Source organism: Trichosurus vulpecula, chromosome 5 (assembly GCF_011100635.1).
Source record: "Trichosurus vulpecula isolate mTriVul1 chromosome 5, mTriVul1.pri, whole genome shotgun sequence".
NCBI classification, from domain to species: domain Eukaryota; kingdom Metazoa; phylum Chordata; class Mammalia; order Diprotodontia; family Phalangeridae; genus Trichosurus; species Trichosurus vulpecula.
Genome location: NC_050577.1, coordinates 212,675,085 through 212,687,309, shown reverse-complemented (window position 1 = coordinate 212,687,309; position 12,225 = coordinate 212,675,085). Strand labels below are relative to the sequence as shown.

General features: G+C 36.5%; 1 protein-coding gene and 1 pseudogene across 1 annotated transcript in view; one reads left to right on the top strand and one right to left on the bottom strand.

Annotated features, from left to right (window-relative positions):
* Positions 1 to 12,225, bottom strand: part of SLC2A13 (solute carrier family 2 member 13) — a 274,941-nt gene that overhangs the window by 29,062 nt on the left and 233,654 nt on the right. The window lies entirely within an intron of this gene.
* LOC118850550 lies at positions 9,143 to 9,598 on the top strand (annotated as a pseudogene).

The following is a 12,225-nucleotide window of genomic DNA, read 5'->3' as shown; positions in this document are numbered from 1 at the left end:
TGAAGGACACCGACAGTAGGAATGACATGAATAAAGATCCAGCAAAAGAGAAAAAATGATCAGAAAGGTAGGATAAAAACCAAATTAGATCAGGGTCATGAAAACACAGAGAGGAGAGTGGTCAATTGTGTCAAATGCTACAAAGAATTCAAAAATGGTGAATATTGAGAAAAGGTCATTAGATCTGTAACTTGGGAGAGAGGAATTTTAGTTGAATAATGATAAAGTCAAAAAGCAAAGGGTTACAGAAATGTCAAGATATTAGGAGATACCCTGTTTTCCAGAGATAAGGCTAAGAAAGCAAGCTGTGCCCTGAGCTTGGCATAAAGACAATCCTTTGTGCTCACCCTCTGGATTATCTCACCCATTGACATAATCTCATAATTATTGTATTGCTTTGACCAGCACCAGGTGTTCTCTGAGCTTGGACAAGGACAGGACAAGCTTGGACAGGTATCCACATTCAGGTCATAAATCCCTGCTATGAATCAAACTTGACACATTGTTATTGCTACCCATCATTTTCAGGGCAACAGCTCGCAGCATAGCCATTGGTGTAAGTATTGAGATTTGGCCACACTAAAGCATGTCACCCCCACCCCCAAACTAGGGGTGAGCCTTGGCACATGTGTCCTTGCTTACAAGCCATTTCCATCACTTTGAAATTAAACTTCTATTTGATTCCTGACTCTCCTGTCTCTAGCTTGCGCTGTTCAGTTCTGGCCACCCACAGGTTAGAGGCAAGTTCTGTCTGGTTGACCTTAATTGGTGTCAGAAGTGGTATTGGACATGGAACCTGGCCATTGGACTCTCCAGTACCAGTGGGAATGGACTAGGTGCCACTGGAGAGTTATTTCTCTAGAGTCTAACCCCACCTTGTCTGATAAGTCCTCTGCCCTTGTCCCTGCTGCAATCCTCTGAGCACCCACCTTGGTTGATGAATAGTATAGTAACCCTAACAACAACAATTAGGTTAGTTTGCCAATATATGTTTTATGAGGTCATATTGGTCACTGTGCTAAGTATTGGGGATACAAAGAAAGGCAAAAGGTGAGTCCCTTCTCTCAAGGAGCTCACAGTCTAACTGAAGAGACCACACAAAAGCAAGTACAAATAAGATATACAGAGGATAAACTGGAGAAAATCGTAAGAGGGAAGGGATTAAGATTAAAGAGGACTAGGACAGATTTCTTATAGAAGGTAAGCTGTTTAGCTGACATGTTTGAAGGAAGCCAGGTAAGCCATAAGGGGAGATGAGAAGGGATAGCATTCCAGTCAGAGAAAATGCATGAGTCATGAGATGAAGTGACTTGTTTGAGAAACAGCAGGGAGTCCAGTATTATCATGTATCATTATGTACATAGGAGAGAATAAGGTTTAAATAACTGCCACATTTTGATGGGCTTTAAAAGCTGAACAAAGGATTTTATATGTGATCCTGGAGATAAGAAAGAACCAATGTAGATTATTCAGTGGGGAGTGGGAAGGAGGTGGTGACATGGTCAGACTTGAAGATCAATTTGATACCTGAATAAAAGATGGACTGGAGTGGGAAGAAACTTGTGGCAAAGAGACCAACTAGCAACAATAGTATTTATATTGTGCTTTGAGGTTTGTAAAATGATTTCAATACACACAATAGAACATGAGACTATTCAATATGAAGTCATAAATTTGTTTCATACCACTTGCTTTATTTAAAAAGTATTTAATAAATTCTATATATTAGATTTAAAACTTTCCTTTTTCTGTGTTTTCTTCTGTACATTTTTTAATGTTATAATGGTGTTCTTTTTTTGGCATTGATAATGGCCACTCTTCCTTCCAACCCTCCTGCTCCCATGAAATCAAAAAATGAGAGAAAGAAGAAAAACAACTTCTAGCAAATAAGGAACCTAAAGCAAACCAAATCTAAAAAGTGACCATATACAAAACTGTATATCTTTGCCCCTTGTGTCTCTCACCTCTCTGTCAGGATGTAGGTAATATGCTTCATCACAGGTCCTCTGGAGACATGGTTGATCATTACAATGATCAGAGTTATTGTCTTACAAAGTTGTTTTTCTTTAAAATGTTCCTGTACTTGTATAAGTTGTTCACCTGGTTCTGCTTACTTTACTTTTTATCGGTTCATACTAGCCAGTATTCTCTGAAATTATCTTTTTCATCATCTCTTATAGCACAATAATATTCTATTACATTAATATATCCCAATTTGTTTAGCCATTCTTTAATTGTCTAAAAAGGCAATCTTGAATTCTAATTTTTTTCTTTTCTTCCTGCCCTTGCCTTTTAGGATCAGGAAGTTGGTTTTGTTTGTGACTATTCCCTCCCCCTCTTAATCTGCCCACCTCCTCTCTGTCCCTGATTTTTTCCCTATTGAGTTTTAGGCTTTTCTATACCAAAATGTTTGTGTGTTTGTGCATATATTCAGTTCTCTTTCAATTTCCATTTTGCCCTCTGATTCTAGAATATCAGGGCAGTTTTCCTTAATAATTTCTTGAAAGATGATGTCTAGGCTCTTTTTTGATCGTGGCTTTGAGGTAGTCCAATAATTTTTAAATTATCTCTTCTGGATCTATTCTCCAGGTCAGTGGTTTTTCCAATGAGATATTTCACATTGTCTTCCATTTTTTCATTCTTTTGGTTCTGTTTTATAATTTCTTGATTTCTCATTAAGTCACTAGCTTCCACTTGCTCCATTCTCATTTTTAAGGCATTATTTTCTTCAGGGATCTTTTGGACCTCCTTTTGCATTTGGCTAATTCTGCCTTTTAAGGCATTCCTCTCATTGGCTTTTTGGACCTCTTTTGCCATTTGGGTTAGTCCATTTTTTAAGGTGTTATTTTCTTCAGTATTTGACTTGTTTTTCATGATTTTATTGCACCATTCTCATTTCTCTTCCCAATTTTTCCTCTACTTCTCTTACTTGATTTTCCAAATCCTTTTTGAGCTCTTGCATGGCCTGAGACCAATTCACATTTTTCTTGGAGTTTTTTGATGTAAGACCTTTGACTTTATTGACTTCTTCTGGCTGTATGTTTTGATCTTCTTTGTCACCAAAGAAAGATTCTACATTTGGAGTCCTTTTACAATGCTTGCTTATTTTCCCAGCCAATTATTTGACTTTTGAGCTTTTTGTCAGGGTATGACTGACTGCATTCAGAGTGGAGAGTTCTTTGTCCCAAGCTTCAGGGGTTTTGTGCTGCTGTTTTCAGAGCTACTTCTGTTCTGAGGTGGTATGATTCTCCTCTCCTGGCCTGTGCTGTGGTCTGTGAGTGCAAGCCCTCTTTTCTGCTGTGTGACTACCAGGAGGATTCCCTCTCCACAGTCGCCACAAGCTCTGCCACCCTAGCACTCCTCCTCCCCCAGGAACCACCAACCAGGACTACAACCCAGATCCAAGCAGGACAAAGCAAGACAACCTTGCACTCATAGTAGGCATTCAAAAACATTTATTTTATGCTTATTAGTTAGGTTAGGTAATTATTGATATGTTGCTTTGTAACATCTCTCATGTCATTTCTCATGTGTTTGTTCTCCTTCCCAATTAGATAATAAATTTCTTAAGGGCAAGGCAAAAAAGCACTTCATTTGGAACCCAGTGGATTTAACTTAAAAAAAAATCCTGCTTTGTTACTTAATACCTGGCTGTCCTTGGACAAGTCACTTAAGCATTCTGATCCTTATTTCCTCACCTGTAAAATGGGGTGGTTGATCTCAATTACCTCTAAACTCTCTTCCATCTCTAAATCTAGGATGCCATGATCTTCGTAAACAGGAGATCTGATATCTCTAAACTACCACTCATTGTTACTGATCAATGTTATTACCACCTCTCCCTCCAATCTAAGGTTTACTCACTTACCTTTATTCATGTGGGTTCATCAATAAAATATGTTGCTATAGCCTTTATGTGTCAAATTTACCAAAGAGAAAATGTTTTTGGAGGTACTAATTATATCTTCTCACTTTCCAACATGGCTATTAAATTTTTTCTTTTCAATTGGGAATAGCATGTTTCAATGGAAAGAATGCTAGATTTAAAGTTAGAGATTTATGGCTAAAATTGGTTCCTGGTTCTGCCACTGTTGGGTATTCAGTGTCACTTAGCCCTTCTTAGCTTCATTTTCTCACCTGTAAAATTAGGAGGTTGAACTACATGACTTTTAAGGTCCATTTTAGTTCTAAATATGTGATTCTTTGATCCTATTCACAATCACAAGTAGCTAGAATCCTGACACCTCTTATATATATTTACAAATATTTATGCATTTGGATTTTTGCATTTATTGTATCTTTAATATGGATTCAAATCCCTGAAAACTGACTTGGATATTTCATTGTTATTAAGAAGACAGATTGAAAAAAATTGAGGCCCAGAAAGGTTAAGGGACTTAGCCAAGGTAACATAAATAGGATCATAGGATCATGGAATTCTTTATACTTACCATATAGGAGTACAGATCACAGATGATCCTAACCGTGAGTCCTTGGACAAATCACTTAATCTGTCTTTGCCTGGTAAGTGGATGAAGTAGGATCTGAATGGGTTTTTTGACTCTAAATCCCATGAATCTTTCTACCAGTTATAGCATGGTAGCTTAGACAAAATGAATCCTTGTTATATGAAATATGACAAATTGGATTTTCATTGTGAATTGGAACAAAGAACATCTAGCTAGTTATGTTAATATCATTAATTATCAAATTAAAGTGCTATAGTGTATTAAACAGATATTGAATCAGCATATTAAGAAATTTCTACTTATTACTGAGTTATTATTGTGTCTTAGTATCTTAGCGTTACAGTCTAGGGGTGCTGGGAACCCCAAAATTCAAGGGCAAAAGGCATGGGTCTGCCTTGAAAGAATTTGACCTCTCAAGCCTTCTTTCAGTCAGAGACAAGATTTAATTGTGACACCAATACAAGCAGATGTAATATCAATTAAGTTGGGACTTTTTTACTGTTTTAGAATGATAGATTAATTAAGTGTCTTTGATTGAGCCTTGCTAGGTGCAAAGCCCCAGGCCCAAACACCTCTCTACTGAGTGCTAAGCCTATATGGGTGTGAAGCCATCAGGGTCTTAAGGGGAGTTGCTAAGACCAGAGCCAGTAGTAGGAGCCTGAGTTTTGGTCACTCAGATGACGTTTGATGATGGCTAAAGAGTGTATAAAAAGAGAGAACAGAGCTATTTGCTTGGGGCTCTCACTGTTGGAGTTATGTTGATGTGGAGACTCTGGGCAGCTCTAGTTAAGAGGCCTCCAGCTTGTAAACCCAGATGTTGGGACTTTGTTAAACCCTGGTTAACTATGCATTGAGATTTGAATCAGACAAGGTCTTTCTGTTGATGTTTGTAATTTGTATTTGCTCTGAAGTTCAGGGTGCTGGCTTTTTCCCCTGAACTAAGTGAACGATATTTGTATGTTGGATTGAAATAAGATTTTCCTTAGTAAAGTAGATGAAAAGAACCTGTGTTAGCAGCATTATTGTTGCTGGCCTTGTGTTGGTCTTTCACCTCCACAACAACTGCTAGCCAAATTGTTGCAACAGCAGGCCATATTTTAAGAACCAAGCAATTTAATGAGCAAGGTGGACATTTTTATACAGAAAGACTGGGAAGAGTGGCCAATAGCTTGTGGTAACCAGGATATAACAGATTTATACTTCACTCAACAGGATGTGGGGCCTGCTTATCAATATATCTAAAGGTGAACATCTCTCCTTTGAACGAAAATCCAGGAATTGTCTCTTTTGTTTCCACAACTCTAAAGACTGAAGGAAAATTTCATTCCACAACCTTATCTTGTATATTGGAACTCTTCTTATGTTAATGATGAAGGAAACTTCCATAGCCGGGCTACATCAATTGAGGAAATTCTTTTCAAAAAGTTTATGACTTGTCAAAATAGAAAGGAAATGAGAATTGGGGGGGGTGCCCAAAATGTGAAATGTAATCAGAGGTGGAGACCCACGTGGGTGGGTATAGGTGTCTTAAGAGAGACTGTGAACCTTGCAACTCCTGGCCAATGGGAGTAGGGGAGGGAAATGTGAATCTGGATGGGGTATAAAGCATTGTGTATTTGCCTTCAACAGATGTGCCTGTGTAATTTAGGTTACCCTCTCTTGCAAGAACATGAATAAATGCCTTCCTGGATTTATTAGTTAATGTCTTATTCTTTTGATTCTCATAAGGACATTCAAATAGTCAAATAGTTCTTTTTATTTGTTTGTTTGTTTTTTTTGATGGGGGAGGGCAGGGCAATTGGGGTTAAGTGACTTGCCAGGGTCACACAGCTAGTAAGTATATCAAGTGTCTGAGGCTGGATTTGAACTTAGGTCCTCATGACTCCAGGGCCAGTCCTCTACTCACTGCACCACCTAGTTGCCCCCAAATAGTTCTAAAATGCCAGGACAAGCTATTTCTAGTTTTGCAAGGGTGACTATGAATACTCAAAAGATTTTTGTTTAAATGACTAAATTACATGTTACAATATTTATTTATAAAGGTGTGCAAATTCTTGAGTGTCTGAAAGAAAAATTTCTGAAAGCATATTTTAAGATCAGAAATGCATATTTTAAGATGCAGGAGATTAACACTGTCATTTCATAATTTTCATTCAACAAAAAAATGCTACTCATTTTATACTCACAAAATCCTCTGAGTTTAATTTCTTAACCCCTTTCCTGTTTGGCCAGTTTTTAAAGTGAGTTGGACTAGTTTTACCTTAAAAGGTTAAGATTTTTCTCAAGGTCAAAGGACTGATGGCTCAGTTTACTGACATTATTTCGTTGCTTAAGTGTAAAGCAGCCATTAACTGGAGGAGTTCTCAGACTGGTGAATCATATGTGAGCTTTGGTCAGCTGAATTATCTGAAGGGACTCTCAATGCCTCTTTTTGTTGACTATCCTTCCCTTGCTATGGTTAAATAAATCTCCTTTTTGTCAACTATTGAATTAACTATGAGTGTCTTATTTTGTTGAAAACTGGACCTAAATTAGCAGGGCACTGGCCTGATTCAGGCCCACGTCAGAATATCATTTTATAAATAGGGAAACTGATATGAGGTTTAACAACTGGGAGAAGGTCATCATAGGAAATGGCAGAGCCAGGTCCAGAAATCAGGTATCTTATTTGCTAATTCAATGTTTTTTTCTACTAGTGATCTATTCTGTTAGTGATCAGTTTTGAAAAAAAATTACCAAAATGAAAATTTTCAACATTATTGATTGACTACCATTCTATTCCATTCCAATTAAATTAAATAAGCATTTGTTATTGAAAGGCTTACTGATGCCTATATGAACTTAATAGGTGAGACTAAACTTTGTTGAATATTTTAAAAGCTAAAGTTGACTAGACTCAATTCAACAAATATTTATTAAAATGCTTACTGTGTTTAGACCTTCCAAAGAGTCAAAGGGAACTCTGGATGGCACAGTAGATAGAATGTTCAGCCTGAATACCAGAGTTAGAATGCAGCCTCAGACACTTTGCCAAGTCACTTAACCTCTCTGTCTGCTTCAGTTTCCTCAACTATAAAATGGGTTTTTGTGAAGACCAAATGAGATAATATTTGTAAAGTGCTTAGAACAATGCCTGACACATAGTAAGTGCTTGGTAAATGCTTGTTCCCTTTCCCTTTTTATTTTTTTTAATTTTCCCTTTTTATTATTCCCTTCTCATTATGATGTCATAACCTTAGGATTATTTATGTTTAAGGTTTGTGAAGTATACAAGTTCTGCCAGGTTCTTCCAAGCTGGAAGCTCAGACAATAGCCCATGCTTACTTTTTAAGGGTTAACCTAGCAAAGAATGGAGGGACTGACTACAACTAGCCTGGCTACATGGTGATGAATTCTTTAATGATGACAATCCAAGAAATAAAGAAGATTCTCAATCCTTTAGGTAGTTTTCTTATTCTGTAGTAATGGTGATGGATTGGCAAAAAAGGGGAGGTAAAAGATGTTAAGAACTATATCAGGTATCATATTGCCTATAAATATTTTCTTAGCTGTTGGTATTCTAAATGGTAGGTTCTTATTCAATAACTTATGAGTGGTCATGCTAGAGGAGAAACTGAATAAAATAAAATTTGGCATCCTTGTTTATGAAAGTGGGACTTTGTGACAGTAACATCAAGTAAAACTGACCCTGTATGTGACTGGCGTAGGGTGAAGGATTAGGTCATTAAAGTTGAAGAAACTGAGGAACTAGCAGGCCATGAGTTGGAGTAAACATCAACATTTATGTTGAAATCCTATAGTATAAATAAGAGGAGAATTTAGAGAAAAGAAGAACTTGATAAACCTACTCTCTTCTTGCCGACGGGATACAGATTGGATGACATAGAGTGAATCTTGAAGAAGATTAAGGACATTAAGAGGGTTCCTGAAGCAGCAGTGGTGATCAAGGAGTATGTCAACTGAAGGAATGAGAAGAAAGTTAAGCAGTACTAAAAAGAATCAATATTAAAAAAAAATGCTGAAGCCATATGGAAAATTAGCTCACAACTTCTCCTTACAAAGACAAAGGAGTTCATAGAATTGTTTTCTCTGTTTTAATGTTCACCAGCTTAGGTATCAAGACCTTATTTGTATCATAGAAAGAATTTGGTAGAATCCCTTCTTTTCCAGTTTTGCAAATAGTTTTTCATATTGGAATTGATTTTTGAATGTTTGCTAGAATTCACTTGTAAATCTGAGTGGCCACAGTATTTTTTTCTTTTATGAGTTCATTTATGCCTTGTTCAATTTCTCTTTCTGAGATTAGATTAAATTCCCTGCTTCTTGTTTTCTTAATTTGCTCATTTTCTAATTTTGTAAATATTCACTCATTTCACTTAAATTGTTGGTTTTATTGGAATATCACTGGGCAAAATGCTTTATAGGTACTATATACATCTGAGAAATCCATATTCTGTGTTTTCTAAATAGAAACATTTAGAAGTCATCAGAAGTCCATCATATCTTTCTAACTAAACATCATAACTTTCTAAAACTCTATTCAGGCCTTTAACTTTTTTCTTCCTAAAAAAAAATTATCTCCTGGGTCCCCATCTCCTAGCTTGGCCCTGCTCATGGGCCTCCACTTTAGGAATAAACTCCAAACTGGCTAAGAAGAAAAGAAAATACAAGCCATGTTTTGAAGACCTGTTTTACAGGTACTTAATCAATTTGCAAGACATTACTCTGAAGGAAGTACCAATTTAGCACTTCAATGATCTCTTAATCATGTCCAGTTACTTGGAAGAGTGGGTCAGGATCCTGTTCTGAGATAGTCAGAAGTAAAACATCCAGTCACAATCTTTCCTTTGGCCATGAAAGAGATGTAATGATCGGGGGAAAGTGAGACATCGCAACAGAGTGATATCAGCCAAAGGACCACATGGCACAGAATGTCAGTTTTCAAGCCAGGCCCGAGGGATCTGGCCTATCAGTATGTGAAAAAAGGGGCTCAAATTTTTGTGGAAGGAAAAACAGACTATGGTGAATACCTGGATAAAAACAATGTGTGATGACAAGCCACAACAATCATAGTTGAAAATAACATATTTCTGAGTGACTACATAAAAGAGAAGGAGCAAAATGGATGACAAATTCAAGGCCAGTGTTGGGACATCCTCATTTTGAAATCATTGACAAGAATTAAAATACATATAAAAATTTTTTCTCTAGGTCTAAAGGGGATACATTAAGGACCTCTAGTATTCTAGTTTTAGTTTCTATTTCTACCTGTACCTCATTTGGCTCATTAAAATGCAATACCATTGGAAACACATATATCAATTATTAATATTTATTCATTATAAAATATACCTGGGAGTATAATGCATTTTCCTGGCTTATTTCTTTGAACTAATTCTATTTCTGATGTTGCTTGTCTAAAATTATGATTGGGATTCCTGACTTTTTTGAACTAAAAGCATAATAGCTCCAGTCCTTTGCTTCATATTGTGACTACACGTTTTAAGTGTTTTTGTGTAAACAATATATTAGTAGGTTTTGTTTTCTAATCCATTATTATTATTGTTAATTTTATAGATGTGCTCATCCTACTTATATCCAAAGTTATGATCAATAATTGTGCATCCTATTCATTAATAATTTTTCCTCTCTTCCCCCCATGTCCTCTTTTCATGAAGTGGTGAGAAAAGGAGGGTGCTCAGTACAAGTTCTCTATGCTTACTGCAATCTGCTTCTGCTCCCCTGCCCCTGTTTGCCTAGTCATGAATTCTTACCCTTTCTTTTTTTCATTTTAAAACCCTTCTTTACAAACCATCCTCCAACATTTGTTTGTCTTGCTTATGACTGATTACTTATCTGCCATCCCTCTTAATTCCCCTCTCTCCCCATTCCCTCATCTCTCCTGATTGAGATCAAAATATTTCTATACCAACTGTTACTATAAGTTGAGATGTGAGGTTCAAGTGATGCTCAGTCTTCTAACTTCATCCATTTTTGTATAGGCTTGTATTTGTTCCCCTCCCCCCACCACTGTGTGAGATTATAAAATCCTTCTGTATTTCTTCTCACTGTATTCTTTCCTCTCTTCCTTTTCCTTTCTTTTTAAAAGATCATCAAAACAAAAAATACCACTGTCAGGCTCTCTGTCTTGCTTAACTTCCTCTGTTGCCCTTAATGAAATTATAGCTCAGAGGGGGATCCTTATTTGTCCTCTCCATATTAAAATGTAAACATTTATCCTTGTATAGTGTTCATTGCTCAACCATAATAAACTTTTTAATATTACTCTTGACTACAGTGTTTGTGTTTCAAAATTTCTACTCAGATCTGGCCTTTACATCAGGAATGAATAGAAATCCTCTATTTTATAAAGAGCCATCCTCTACTCCAAACCATGATTTTATTTAGTTTGTTGGCTAAGTTATTCTTGGTTGTCAGATTTTTAACATGCTCTGTGCTCATCTATAATGGAGGCTGTCAATAGAAAGTACTGTAGAAAAACCAAATTTGGTGTTTTATTCATCAAATGTCAACTTGAGGCATATTGTGGAGTCTATGAGATCCTAAAATTCTTGGGTAGGGAGTCTGATAGTGGTTGTTCTAGTTGCTTACAATATTTTTTCTTTGACCTGGAGGCTATAGATTTTGGTTATATTTCTAGTGTGTCACTAGGATATCACATTAATTTTGAGGTTTTTTTCAGGAGGGGACTCTTGTATTCTTTCTGTTTTTATCTTACCTTCTGTTTCTAATAGTTCTTGGTATGGTTCAATAATAATTTGTTGACATGATGTCCCGGCAATATTTTCTTGATCTGGCCTTGTTGTGGTCCAACGATGCTCAAATCATCTTTCTTGTTTCTCAGGTCAATTTTTAAATATGAGATACCTTATATTTTCTTCTATTTTTCCAGTCCTTTGAATTTGTTCTATATTTCTTGTTATCTCATGGAATCATTAGTATTTGGTCCATACTAACTTTATGGAAGTCTGTTTTTTGAGTAACAGTTTATCCCTCTTGTAATAAGCTGCTAATTTTTCTCAGTTTTTCCTCCAAATTCTCCTTCATTTTCCAATTCTTCCCTCTTGTGCTTTCATTTCATTTATAATATCATTTTAATTTTTTAAAATCTTGCATCATTTTTCCAGTAGCTGTGTTTGATCTTTTGACTAAGCTGTGACTTTCATTGAAGCTTTGCTTATTGATATTTTGAAGTTATTTTCTTCTGGGTTTATTTTTTGGCTGTCCCATGCTCTTTATTAGTGGTATCTTTTTTCATTTACTCATTCATCCAATTTTAACTTCCAGAATTGGGACTTTGTTTTGGGGTCATGGTATGTGCACTTTAGGGTATATTTTTGCCTTGCAGAGGCCTGCTTTTGTGGCCTCCCACTGGAGAAGGTATGTCAGAAATGGCTCAAACCTGGGAGCTGTAAATTTACAGTGTGCCCTTAGTAGTCTGAGGGGCAACTAGGTGGCACAGTGGATAGAGAGCACCAGGCCTGGAGTCAGAAAAACTCCTCTTCTTGAGTTTAAATCTGTCCTCAGACACTTACTAGCTGTGTTACCCTGGGTAAATCATTTAACCCTGTTTGCCTCAGTTTCCTCATCTAGAAAATGAGTTGGAAAAGGAAATGGCAAACCATTCCAGTATCTTTGCCAAGAAAACTCCAAAACTCTGGGGTCACAAAGACTCAGACTGACTGAAAAATGATTGAACAATAACAACAAAAATAAGTCTGATATAAGATGATAT